This window comes from Podarcis cretensis (genome assembly GCF_951804945.1).
Source record: "Podarcis cretensis genome assembly, chromosome: 8".
NCBI classification, from domain to species: Eukaryota; Metazoa; Chordata; class Lepidosauria; order Squamata; family Lacertidae; genus Podarcis; species Podarcis cretensis.
The window spans coordinates 23,349,468-23,363,701 of NC_137177.1; the positions used below are offsets into that span (position 1 = coordinate 23,349,468).

Here is a 14,234-nt window from a genome sequence, read left to right on the forward strand (position 1 = left end):
TCTATCACTGAGGGAAAGTCCTTCCCCAATGGAACTGAAGACAACAGAACTCCCTTTTTGCATAAGCAGGCAGTGGATCATGCTTCCTGGCAGCAGTCCTAGGCAGACTTATTGCAGTTAAGTTCTCCCACACACACACACACACACACCATGCACACTTTTATAAAAAAAGTGCTAATGAACATAATCCAGGGCAGTAGATGTATTCCAGAAATCATGCACAGCCAAGATGACCTCAGACTGTAAACAGTCACCTGCATTTGATTACTCAAAATTAACTTTGATTCCGCCCCGCTTCCTGCAGCTGCTGTGAGCTGGACAACTTTATAGGTTAGATATTTGCATTTATTTATTTATTTATTTTAAAGAAAATCCTGTTCTCTCGTGAATGTCAGAAACCTTATCCAACCGAAGGGGCAAATAGGTGCTGCTCTGGGGTCTGCCTAGAAAAGGCAGGGAAATGAACAACATGGAAGGCCTTTAATAACAGAAAATACACAAATGCAGAACGTGTTCTCATTGTCTTTATGATATCACATAAAGTCGATTTTTATGGTATCAGACTTCTGGAGCTGGAGCTTGTACAATTCCAGATAAATATGGTTAGTATAAGGCTGTAGGGTTGGTGTTTATCACACGTGAGGTTTATAAATGTTAACTATGAATCACATAGTTTGAACCCCAATGAAGGTCCCTCCAAGCTGGTCCCTCCAGATCAGGGCTAGGGAACCTCTTCCATCCCAAGGGGCACATCCCCTCATAGGGAACATTTTGAGGGCTGCACGCCAGTAGCTTGCATGGCCACAGGCAAAAGTGGGTATGGCAACAGGTGCGACTTACCTTTGTAAAGTTCTGGCAACGCAAACATCAGAGGTTTCCAGATACATGTACAAACACACCTCTCCATTCTCTACCCAGGCAAGCAAGAGGCATTATCACAGTTCAGCAACATGTTCCAGACAGGCAAAAAGACTTGAGGTGGTTGTGGAGCAGGGCTGGGGAGCTGTGTAGCATGGGAAGAATCCTGAGGGCCAGACAGAGAGGCCTGGAGGGCTGCATTTGCCCCCGAGGTTCCCCACCCAATCTACACCACTGTTTTCTGACCTGTTTGTCCATAGTCGATTTGGGGCAGCTACAGAGGAAGAGGGGCGGGGCCACCACTCAGGGGTGGTCCCCACACTTCATATGCAAAAGATCCCGGGTTCAGTCCTTGGAAACTCCTGTCTAAGGAGTCAAGTGCCCAGTATACCTGAAGGAGCATCTCCACCCTCATCGTTCAGCCTGAGGTCCAGCGCCGAGGGCCTTCTGGCGGTTCCCTCACTGCAAGAAGTGAAGTTACTGGGAACCAGGCAGAGGACCTTCTCAGTAGTGGTACCCTCCCATCAGATGTCAAAGAAATAAACACCTATCTGATGTTTAGAAGACATCTGAAGGCAGCCCTGTTTAGAGAAGTTTTTAATGACTGATGTTTTAATCTTTTGTTGGAAGCTGCCCAGAGTGGCTGGGGAAACCCAGCCAGATGGATGGGGTATGTATGTATAAATTGTTGTTGTTGTTGTTGTTGTTGTTGTTGTTGTTGTTGTTGTTGTTGTTGAAAACCCCCCTAAATGAACTCCTAAAAAACCACTGCCAGCCAAAGAAGGTGAAATATTGGGCTAGTTGGGGAAATAGCCTGACCTGATATGAGGCACCTTCCAATGTGCCTAGAAGGTGATTTCTCATCATTTCTGTGAGTAATTGCTAACCTTCAAACCGTGACGCATTGTAGATAGCAGCGCCATTGTGACGTCTCCAGGCTCATCATTTCTGTGGAAAGAGAAAAACAATTTGCTCCAAGTTTGCTTCACTTTTAACCAACTATGGGGGGGGGGGCGGTTTGCAAACATATGAAGACCCGTGGGCCATTTGATGCAATAAGAGGCAAGCAACATAGCGCTCTTAGGATGCTGCTGGATACCAACTCCCATCAGCCTCAGCAACAGGAGTGCCAATGGACAGGGATCATGGGAGTTGCTGTCCAACAACTTCAGTCTATTGCTCCTGCCACAGATGCTTCTCTTAATAAACATCTGTGGCAACAAGACACTCATTTCAATCAATCAATGGCCAACAGCTGCTTCCACCAACCCAACAATCTGTGACTCAACCAGGGATGGGTGTATCAGTCAATTTCTTGACTCTCACATGAATTCATACTCAAATCTGTTCCATCCTGTTTCCGCATTAATCTGTATATATATATATTTAAAAGCATAGACAAAAAACGGCATTTAAATACGTATTGCTGTTTTGTCTCAAAGCAATCGTGCATTTCTGAAGCCGAGAGCATTTGAGGAATGTGAAACCTGGGGAATTAACTGTGAGTTGTGTCCAATGTTGACATGATTAACTTTCTACCTACTGTCACAGGGGCTGGCCCTGGGCATTCCTATCCTCATGGAAGGTAAGTCTATTGGTTCCCAGCTGCCATAATGGCTATGTTCTATCTCCACCATCAGAGGCTGTATGCCTCTGAATGCAGCTTCTGGGAATCACAGGTTTGGAGAGAGTGTTGTGCTCTCAGGTCCTGCTCACAGGCATCTGATTGGCCATTGTGAGAACAATGGACTAGAAGGCCCTTCAGTTGAGTCCACCAAGACTTTTCTAATGATCGTATGTGCCTGAGGATGTCCTATTGTGCCTGGGGATGGTTCCAAGGCCTGAGCACACACAACTCCCTACTGAAACCTCAGAACCTCCAATTACTAGCTTCACCTTCAAGTTCTCTCCCTGACAGATAGGGCAATGGTTCTCTAGCAAGCCAAAGGTCCTGGGTTTTTAAGACTGGACTGAAAGGGAGTTCTCAATAGAGTTTTCAGCTCAGCCCAAGTAACCACTGATTGCTAGGGTGGTTTTATCTTGTCTTATTTCTACGATGTCATTTTTGTGGTAAACACTGACCATGGAAAATATTGCACATTAAACACACAAGAGCACACACACAAACAAATCCAGGACACTACGGCCTTGATAAAACTCATTGAACGGACTGTAAATATTCCACCAAGGACCCCACCAGCACAAATGAATGCAACAGTGCCTTGATCAACAACATACACACACAAACACTCACACCCCTGCTCCATTTAATGGCAGGAGGGTGAGGAATACTTACAACGAATTTGATTTCTGCAGCTCAAATGGTGTTTGCGCTTTCCTTTATTTATTTTATTACTTCTGAAGGGCTTAATTCAGCCTGCAAAACAACAAAGGTGAATAGCAATCAGAGAAACACATTTAAAAGAAAACACATTTAAATGGAACACACACACACACAAACAAACAAACAAACAAACAAACATACATACAAACAAACGGTAATGGAAACCTTAAAACACAGGCTTGCTCCCAACAAGCTGACTTTTTCCATAGACTTTTTATCATATTTGGTGGGAATGTAGAGAAGTTAAAAATTTTTGAGAAATGATATATAATGAATTGAAAAAGATGTTTAAATTGACATTTGTAAAAAAAACCAGAAGCATTTTTGTTAGGGATTGTAGGACAAGACCTGCCAAGAAAAGTAAATAACTTATTTATGTATGCTGCAACAGTGGCAAGAGTCTTGTTAGCATAAGGATAGAAGAATGAGGAAATCCCAACGAAAGAACTGTGGCCAGAAAAATTGATGAGCTATGCAGAATTAGCCAAATTGACATATAAACTGCGTGAAAAGGACAACTGTGACTTCAAGGAAGAATGGGAACTTTTTACAAACTATCTAAAAAGACAACAAAATGAATTGGACTCTTTGGCAGGGTTTGAATAAACATTCACAAATTTATTAGCTGAACATATGATAGATAAAGTAAGGATATGTACAATTTTATAACATGCAGAAAACAATATATGTAAAGAAATCAGGGAGGGGAGCTGAGGGAAGTCCTTGGTGGGGGGGAGAGAGGGAGGGTTGAGGGGGGGAATAATGTAATTGATTAAGAGGATTGATAAATTGTTATGTGGAAATTGGTTAATAAAAATATTTTTTAAATAAAGCTGACTTTTCCCATAGAGAGATGCTGAACCCAAGCATTGAGTTGACAGTCGCAGAGGTGCACGTGTCTGTGATCAGATGTGTGGCGATGGACCTACCTGCACCAAGTGACCAGGGGAAGCATCACAAAAGAAGTTGGCCTCAAACAGACCTCTAGCTGCAATTAAGCAGGTGGAAATGAATTGCCTTACACTATGTGTCCATCTAGCAGTTCGAAAGCACGTCAAAGTGCAAGTAGATAAATAGGTACCTCTCCGGCGGGAAGGTAAAAGGTGTTTCCGTGTGCTGCTCTGGTTCGCCACAAGCAGCTTAGTCATGCTGGCCACATGACCCGGAAGCTGTACGCCGGCTCCCTCGGCCAATAAAGCGATATGAGCGCCGCAACCCCAGAGTCGGTCACGACTGGACCTAATGGTCAGGGGTCCCTTTACCTTTATGTGTCCATCTAACTTAGTGGGGGGGGGGACTCAGACTGGCAGTCGCTCTCCAAAAGATCTCAGAGAAAAGATCACATGTGGATGGTTCCAAGGTCAATTACAGGTAGGGCTTGGAGAGTTCCCTGCCTGAAGAAGAGCTGCTGCCAGTCAGTGCAGACAACACATAGCTGGATTGACCAAGGATCCAAATAACTATATGGTATGTTTCCAATGTTTCCGATACCTGTTACCTGACCTCTTTAGCTGTAGATTCTGGGGATCAAACCTGAAAACCTTCTGCATCTAAACGGTGCGATCTACTCAACAGGGCTAGGATTCTGTCTCCCTAAACCAAGGAGAGGCAACGTGAGGCCCTCCACCTTATTTCAAAAGTATCTTCAGTCAATCGGTTCAGACGTCTGGCAAGAAGTGGCCCTGCCCACTTTTTATTCTAGCCCCACCCATTCCTGGCTTCAGGCCCCGCCCACCACCAGCATGCATTCTCCATCAGTTTACCCCTCAACACTAAAAGGTGGTTGCCCACTAAAGGTTGCACCAAAGCAGGGGTATCCAACGTAGCTCTAGATGTTGTTGGACTCCAATTCTCATAAACCCCAGCCAGGATGACCAATAGTCAGAGATGATGTAGTCCAACAACATTTTGTGGCCATCCTTGCCCTAAAGGGCTGGAGGGTTGACGCAAGCTAGGGCTGCCTGCCATCTTGAGTTCCTTGGAAGAAAGTTGGGACATGTACATTTAAGAAATAAATTTTAAAACTAATCTAAGCCCTGTGTTGACAACGCAACTCAAAACAAATTTAAAAGAATAATAAAAAGGCAATAAAACAAATTAGTATCTTGAAATCAACAGAAAATATTCAGTGAAAGGGGTATTAGATTGCAATGGGGGTAGCATTTTCTGCATCCTGGGTTAGGTAGCATCTCAAGGTCAGAGAACTGAGACCCAAATCCACTGCAATTTACTTAGCATTCGTTTCTCCCTCTTATCTCTGCATTCCTGGCAAAGGGAAGGTGTTAAGAGAACTTCAGCTGAAGAGAGACCACTTTGTCATTTTAGTGAGGCCATAAAAGGATCTTAGTGGCTGTTTCTGTTTTTACTTTCCCTTTCCTTTTAATTGATTCTGCTTTCCTCCCTTAATGTGACAAAAAAGGCAATAGATTTCAAAGATGGAATGTGAATTAAAAAGTGTCTGCTGCATGGCTTTTATTACCATGACATTCGGCAGTTTGTGATCTTTTTGTTCCATTATTCCACAAGCTGTTTTACTTGGGAGTTTACAGAAGAACTCTTGCCAGTTATGTACCAGCCAGTTCAGATGCCCCTGCTCTTAATGGTCTTCTTCAGGTATTTGGGTGCCATTGGCTCAGTTCAGACATCTTGCCAAACAGGAAGCTTAACTATGGTTTGGTGTGATGTCTGACCTGACAAACCATGGTTGTTGTTGTTGTTGGGGGGTGGAATCTGCCAGCAACAGAATCCATGTCACAGGACCTGCTTGTGGGCCTGATACAGCAGGGCTCTGTGGATGTTTCTAGGTCCAGAGATTCACGGCTGGCTATTTTTCTAAGCAGCCTACAAACAAAGAGTGACTTCGTTTTAACAGTTCAAACTAAGAGGAGGAAGGGAGACCAGAAAACCTGAATTGGCAGTGTATTCATAAAGCGATCTTTAAATAGAGTTTCTGTGCTACCTCTTTATAATGTTGCTTCCCTATTTTGGTACATAGTAGTGACTCAAAGAAGGCAACTTTCTTCCCCCACGAGCTGAAAATTACTATGGCTGCACTTGGGCCAGTGGTGAAATATCACTTCAAACCAAGTGCCTTGGTGCTGAAATCCTATCAAAACAAAACTTCCTTAGCTTATCAGCCCTTGCAGAAAGTAGACAAGATTATTTGAAACGGCCCTTGAAGCATTGTTATTTGCTTTTACAGTTTCAGCAGATGATTTGTTGCTGACATATATCAAATTGAAAGCAATGGCATTTTGCTCCTTTATTTAGAAATATTTATACCTTGGCCTTTTGAACAGAGAACAATAATGCCTCCAAGTTGACCCACAATTTTTTATATATATGAACACGGGAAGCTGCCTTATATCAATGACTCATCCAGATGATCTGTTTATTGAGCATCCATCCTCATTTGCTTGCAGAAAGCTTACGCAGAGGTTAGATTATGTCTGGTCTTTGTTGAGCATTCATCCTGATTTGCGTGAGGGTGTTGAAACGCCTCCCCATTAATTATTTGTTCATTCCCCACTTTTCAGCACAACTGCCTGTCACTTTCCCAATCACAAAAGTCTCATTTTTTTATTTAAAATGGTGTTGTGGTGCTGGGGCAAGTGAGCACTTCAATCGACCTTAACTGTGCAAACCTAATTTTCCGGTGTGTGCTTGAATTGCTCCTGCAAAACCATGGCTGCCTAGATACAACCCAAGTCAACCATTGGTCTATCTCACTCCACTTGTGGAGGAAAGAGGGGCAGGGGGAGCGCACCGCCCCCTGCACCATCGGGGAGGGGGGTACCATCGTGGCCAACCCCTGACACACGCCACACACCTCACCGCGCCCCCAGGACCCACGCCACATCCCTGGGATACACGCCCAGGTAGGCGACATGCCACACCTACGGGATGCGCACCATGCCCCACAGGACACGCCAGCCATTCCCCCGCCTGCTCTCCGCCCCCAGTGCCGGAGCATGCAGCTTCACCACTGTCTCACTCAGTACTGTCTGCTCTGATTGGCAGCATCATTCCAGGGTTTCAGTCAGGGGTCCATCTCAGCTAGTGATGTCAAGAGAATTCCACCCGAAATGGGAGCAGAGATTCCCACAATTAACATCTTCACCCCCATCGTTCTGCCCGGACACTGAGGTCCATCGCCGAGGGCCTTCTGGAGGTGCCCTAACTGGGAGAAGCGAAGTTACAGAGAACTAGGCAGAGGGCCTTCTCGGTAGTGGCACCCGCCCTGTGGAATGCCCTCCCACCAGATGTCAAAGAAATAAACAACTATCTGACTTTTAGAAGACATCTGAAGGCTGTCCCTGTTTAGGGAAATTTTTTTATGTCTGATGTTTTATCGTGTTTTAATATTTTGCTGGACACCACCCAGAGTGGCTGGGGAAACCCAGCCAGATGAGCGGGGTATAAATAATAAGAAGTTGTTGTTGTTGTTGTTGTTGTTGTTGTTGTTGTTGTTGTTGTTGTCGTCGTCGTCGTCGTCGTCGTCATCTGGGGCCAGAACAAAAATCATGTAAGCAAATAATCACTAGTGTTATTTTATTTAGTCTGCAAATATCTCCTAAATAATTATTACATTATTTTCTACGCTGTGCTTGATGTTTCACTTCCATGGAAATGCACTGAAATTAATTGCTTAATTAATTAATTGAGTAAATGTCAGCTGTGGTGGACAGTGAGACAAATAATGTAGGTCTTATCAGAAGCTGAACTATAGTGTAACGGAAGCAGCGCTGATTGTGGTGAACCCAGGATGGGACCGAAATCACTGCCCCTTACACCCTACTCCTAGCCCTACCTGGAGATGCTTGAGGGTTGAACCAGGAACCTCCTGCTTGCATAGCAGATGCTCTGCTGCAGACCTCAGAGTCACTTGCATAAGGACTGTAGCTCAGTGGGACAGCATCTGCTTGGCATGCAGAAGGTTCCACGTTTGATCCCTGGCATTTCCAGGTAGGGCTTGGAAATATCCCATCTGAAATCCTGGAAAGCTTCTTCCAGTCACTGCAGACAAAGCTAGATGGACTAAAAGTCTGAACTTGGGATAAGGCAGCTGTTAAGTTGTGGGTGAACATATCAGATGACACAGCGATTCTTCAAACAGCTCTTGTTTATTCACAGGCCAGAACAGAAATGAACTGAAGGGTTCAGTCAGCCTGCTTATATAGAGCTCCAGTACAACGTAACTGTAACAAATTTCTAAAACTATCCAATCACTGAATGTCACTTTCGATCCCTTATTTGCATAACTATCTACAGTATCTCCCTGCTGGCCCAGGGTGAGAACTTCAGTACATAACAGCAGCTCCCTATGTTTTTTGTCCTCAGCAGGGAGGAGGATGGGGACAAACTTAGAATTAGCTGGCTCTGCCTGTCATTGGTTCTGTTGGCCTCTCTGCCTTCTGCCCTGGTAGGTGGGGATATCGTGATCAGAACTGTGGCGGGGCAAAGGATTAAATCCCCAATCGCCCCACTAAGCCTGGCCAGGATCGAGCCCCTCCTGGGTGCAATTTAGCAAGCAAGCCCAAGGATGTCAAGGCCAATCACAGGCTCATCATCACCGCATGTGGTTTAGTCTCATGTTTGTTCCTTCCTCGGTCCAAGTACCATGCCTCTGAACCAACGCGAGATGGTCTGTAATATTATGCCAACAGAGAGAAGCACATGTAATTCAATTACCGCCTGAAAATGGATTTTAAGTGGTTCTTATGCTTATGAAGCAGCACAATGAATAAATAAGGGGAAATGATTTATCCTCTCTGCAGGAAAAGCACGCAGCCTCCTTTCCACAGTATGCTCAGCTTTGTGAATTCACCAATTAGAGACCTTCATTGGCTTCCATCTTCTCCACACTACTTAGGGGCAAACTACTAAGCAAGGACAGTGAGTAGTGAAAGTGGTCTGATCAACAAATCGAGAGCAAATATGCATATTCTTTTGCCTAAAATAGAAAATCTGCAAGGGGTGGGGATTTTGAGCTGAGAAATGGCAGGTAAGTCACTTAGCCTAGGGCTGCCATACATCCGGACATTACCGGGATTTCCAAGGCGGAATTGACATCCGGGGGGAATTTTCTGGGTAACACTTCTTTATTCATAAATAAATGACATCCGGGAGGAATTTTTGAAAGGCAGTGCTTTGTCCTGGATCTTAGGCAGGTCAATCAAAAAATCAAAAAAAGCTCAACAATTTTGGGGGTTTCCTATTCGGGGTGTCCTGGTTTTTACTTTTTGAAACATGGCAACCCCTACCTGTTTCCACACTCCCATAATTTCTCAGTGTTAAACCCCTCCATGGGATTAAAAATATGGTAAAAGTTCATTTTAGGGATGCGGGTGGTGCTGTGGGTTAAACCACAGAGCCTAGGACTTGTCAATCAGAACGTCGGCAGTTCGAATCCCTGCAACGGGGTGAGCTCCCATTGCTCGGTCCCTGCTCCTGCCAACCTAGCAGTTCGAAAGCATGTCAAAGTGCAAGTAGATAAATAGGTACCGTTCTGGCGGGAAGGTAAACGGTGTTTCCGTGCGCTGCTCTGGTTCGCCAGAAGTGGCTTAGTCATGCTGGCCACATGACCCGGAAGCTGTACGCCGGCTCCCTCGGCCAATAAAGCGAGATGAGTGCCGCAATCCCAGAATTGGCCACGACTGGACCTAATGGTCAGGGGTCCCTTTACCTTTACCTTTAAACGTTCATTTTAAAAACCTGCTTATGTATGTGTGTGTGTGTGTGTGTGTGTGTGAGAGAGACAGAGAGAGAGAGAGAGAGAATTGGAACCCACAAATAACAGGCGGAAACAAGGTTAAACACCTCTCCCACATTCTTTCTCTGCTTAAAATCTCACCATGCTGCTTGTTTCCATTTTTTTCTTTTCAAAATGCCACTAGTGGCTCCTTTACACAGTTGACGCCAGCCCCATGAACATTCACCAGACAAAATGGATCTATCCAGCCACCCATGAGAAAATGTCTCAGAATATCACTCGCTTCCTGTCCCTGACAAATTTCCCTACTACTGCTCATCTGTATATACTTTGCTTTTCATTGCCAATTTGCTTTCCAAAAATAAAAACAAAAACCCTCCCAAATCCCAGTGAGATGGGGCATGTTTATTCCTCCCGTTCACCACCCCCCATATATATATTCCTTTCGTAGACTTAAGGCTGAGTCAGCGACTTGTCAAACTACTTCCTGAGTTCAAAGAAAAGATTGGTCCTGAACCCAAGACTATCTATCCACCTCTCTCTGTCTCCTGAATGTTTCAGCTGACCTTCCAACGGAATCCATTTAATTGTTGACTAGTTTCCGGCATAAAACCCAAGTCAGGATATTCTAAAAGAATTGTTGTTGAGAGAGAACTACACATTTGCCAGTGTCATGTAAGGAGAACCTTCATCAACAGGCCCCAGAAAATGGGACCTGTATAAAACACTGCAATGGAGAATGTTCTTGTTCAAAGTTTCAGCCAGCCATTCCCTTTTCCTACATACTCCATTACATTTCTGCCCACCTCCCAACACATACGGAGTGAAGCAACATTCTGTGCCCACTGAGCACGCTGTTTTGGAGTCCTGGAGCCCTTAAAACATTTGTCATTTTGGGGTAGTTTTCCAAATGTTTAGGTTTCCCCAAACCTGCCGCTTCTGTGAGTGGTTTGCTATGTAAGAATTGGCACTTGGAGAACAGAATTAGCTGTGTGTGTGTGTGTGTGTGTGTGTAAAATTGTCCCACAATCTCCTTCCCTTGCCTAATACCTGTGCATTATTATAGATATTAGACCAGGCATAGGCAAACTCAGCCCTCCAGATGTTTTTGGGACTACAACTCCCATCATCCCTGACCACTGGTCCTGTTAGCTAGGGATGATGGGAGTTGTAGTCCCAAAACATCTGAAGGGCCGAGTTTGCCTGTGCCTGTATTAGACTGTCCTACAGCCATTCATTCCCAACTCTCCATGCTAAAATTTACGCTCTTCCAACATGAGCCAGCTCTCACCTGATACTCACTTGTTACCAGCAGCTCAACAAGCAATTAAACAGCCCTGCCAATTAAGCCTTAGTTCGGGGTTAACTGCTGAACTCCAGTAGTCCATTAGTTGGAGCATTGTCTAAATAGCAGTTCAGATCTGAGAGCCCTGTGGCTCTATGACTAATCCAAATGTCTCTGCCACTTACGGGGCCCATAGCGGCTGAAACCAAGAAAGATGTTTCCTGCTTGGCGCGGCGTGGCAAATACTTCATCTGCAAGATTTAGTGTCTACCTTTAAATAGGCTAAAGGAGTTAAACAGCCCAAAAGGCTTCTGGGTTCCTGTGGAGGATGACTCACAGGAAGGATGGCCAAAATGCATCGCTATAAAATATTAAAGATAATAGGCCTCCCTGCCACAGAGGCAATATCCAACCTAGCTAATAGACCCCAGATCCTCCCACCGATTCCCAGAGTCGTTAATGGCCCTCAGGGTCTATGAGCAGATGTCAACTCTCTCTTACAGGTACCACTTTTTATTCGCTCCAAATTACAGCCTGGCATTTAATTAATTTTTTATTATGGCAATACAGATTGTCCCCCTCCTGCTGTCGTCCTCCTCCTCCTCCTCCGCCAAGGAAGCCAGAGGCTTTGGCCATGACTGCTGTTCCTCTGGAATCAAACCAAGCCAGGCAGAACAATGTCCCTGTCTGGTAAGAATGTCGGAGGAGGAAAATTCTTCTCCTTGAAGTTCAAAAACTGAAAAGTGGTTCAAACAGAGACAGCCATCTGATCAACAACAACTACAACAAATTAAAAACTAGAAGACCCAACAAACAGAAAGATCCTTTTAGCCAACAGAATTTTAATGGGAGAAATGCCATTTTTTTCAAAATGCACTGTTCTGAAAGGTCTCTGCTTGCTGAGAGACCTGGGTTCCTCGTGCTCTCTCTCTCTCACTCTCTCTCTCTCTCTCTCTCTCTCACACACACACACACACACGTAGATTCAAGCCTTCTACCTGCCACTTGCGAGGGACGCGGCTGGCGCTGTGGGTTAAACCACAGAGCCTAGGACTTGCTGATCAGAAGGTCGGTGGTTCGAATCCCTGCGACGGGGTGAGCTCCCGTTAATCGGTCCCTGCTCCTGCCAACCTAGCAGTTCGAAAGCACATCAAAGTGCAAGTAGATAAATAGGTACCGCTCTGGCGGGAAGGTAAACGCCGTTTCTGTGTGCTGCTCTGGTTTGCCAGAAGTGGCTTATGTCATGCTGGCCACATGACTCGGAAGCTGTACGCCGGCTCCCTTGGCCAATAAAGCGAGATGAGCGCCGCAACCCCAGAGTTGGTCACAACTGGACCTAATGGTCAGGGGTCCCTTTACCTTTACCTGCCACTTGCAGTAGGGGTGCAGGCAAACATGGAGACTTAGGTCAGACCTGGACATCTGGCAACCTAGTCTGGAGACTTGGAGAGCTGCCACCAGTCATAAGACCATAAGAAGAGCCTGCTAGGTCAGGGCAGCATCTCATCTATTCTAGTATCCTGTTCTCAAAGTGGCCAACCACTACAGTCAGTGCAGACCAGGGACAGGGAATCTGTGGCCCTCCAGATGTAGCTGGACTTCAACTCCCACCAGCCCCAGCCACCCTGTCTCTACTACTTCCTAGCAATTAGTCAAAATCCTCATTTTTTCTTGAACCCAGTAGAGCAGGCCTTCTCTTCAGGAGCAACAGAATCCAAATGTGCTCCCATCATCTATGCTTACCACCTTTCAAATAATCAAAGATGGCTATCACAACCTCTCTTCTACAGGCTAAACATGCCCAGCTCCTTCAACCTTTCCTCATACGGCTTTCTGGTCACCTGGAAGGAAGTTCAGTAGCAGAGGGACAAGCAGGCTCTGCCAGGACAGATTTTATCAGTCACTTTGATAGGGAATAGATCTCCCACCTGCAGTTGCTTGCTCTAAGACAGGTGAAATAAGGTTATCTGAATGCATGACTCAGCAGTAGAACAGATTGGCTGAGCCATATGAGTCAGCCACCAATTATTCACAGTCATCTTTAGAAACTGTGTTTTAAAATGTGCCTAAAATGTGAAGGACCAATATATATACATTCAGGAAAAATGAGTAGTAGTAGTAGTAGTAGTAATGATGATGGTGATGATGATAGGCAGACTAACTGAAATCCACTCTGAAATTTAGCAGAGATCCCTGGATTAATTGCCCAGTACTTGAATCCATCATTACAGCACCCAAATTTATCATTACAGTACTGGTACTACCATACTGTAATGTGCTGTACTACCAATACTACAGTACTGGTACAGAACTACAGTAGGGACACCCTGATTAATTACCGGTACTTCAATCCATCAGTGCAGTATTTACCACCATCTCTAATCATGTAATTATATGCCACCTTCTCGAATAAATAATGTAGCTCAGATATACCCACCCTGGAAAGCAAATGGGTGTTCTCATATTTGAATATTCCCCACATCAGAATTCCTATCTTGTGGTAACTTAGCACACTGAGAAGATGCAGTTTTCAACGAGTCTATGATCTGAGAGTTTCTGTATTTGAGAAATGAAGTTGTGACATACTGCCTAAGTTGCCCGAAGCTGCAACCAAAGCAAGCAACACACCAAGTATGAGGTCATCCGCCGAGGTCATGACATCATTTGATAACGTTGCTACTGGCAAAACTAAACATACATGCTCAGTCTTGAAACCACTAGAGGGAGCAATCTCATTGCGAAGAGTGAAAACACAGCCCCTGGGGTCCAGGAGAGAGGTCACTTTTACATCAGTGAAATAGTGACCCTACCATGGAACGTATAACTCTGTTACAGATCAAGCAGGGGAAATATGCATCATGCCATTGGTAAATATATGGTTCAGAGCAGAAGCTGGGGTGAGATGAGGTTGTGGCTTATTGCACCCCAGCAAAATCACATGCCACTGAAACCCACCACAGCTAGTGAGAAATATGTGGGTCACTGCAAGTCCGAACCCATTCACTGGAACCTTGCAAAGATCTAGTTTGGCTCGC

The 14,234-nt window shown here is 45.0% G+C and overlaps 1 protein-coding gene across 3 annotated transcripts in view; it reads right to left on the minus strand.

Moving 5' to 3' along the window:
* HIVEP3 (HIVEP zinc finger 3) overlaps nucleotides 1-14,234 on the minus strand; it is a 244,559-nt gene that overhangs the window by 57,358 nt on the left and 172,967 nt on the right. For all 3 annotated transcript variants that reach the window (XR_013841420.1, XM_079985880.1, XM_079985881.1), the window contains exons 3-4: nucleotides 3,155-3,235; nucleotides 1,746-1,806 (exon numbers count right to left, since the gene is read on the minus strand). The gene's annotated coding sequence lies outside the window, so the exon portion shown is untranslated. The remainder of the gene's footprint in view (nucleotides 1-1,745; nucleotides 1,807-3,154; nucleotides 3,236-14,234) is intronic.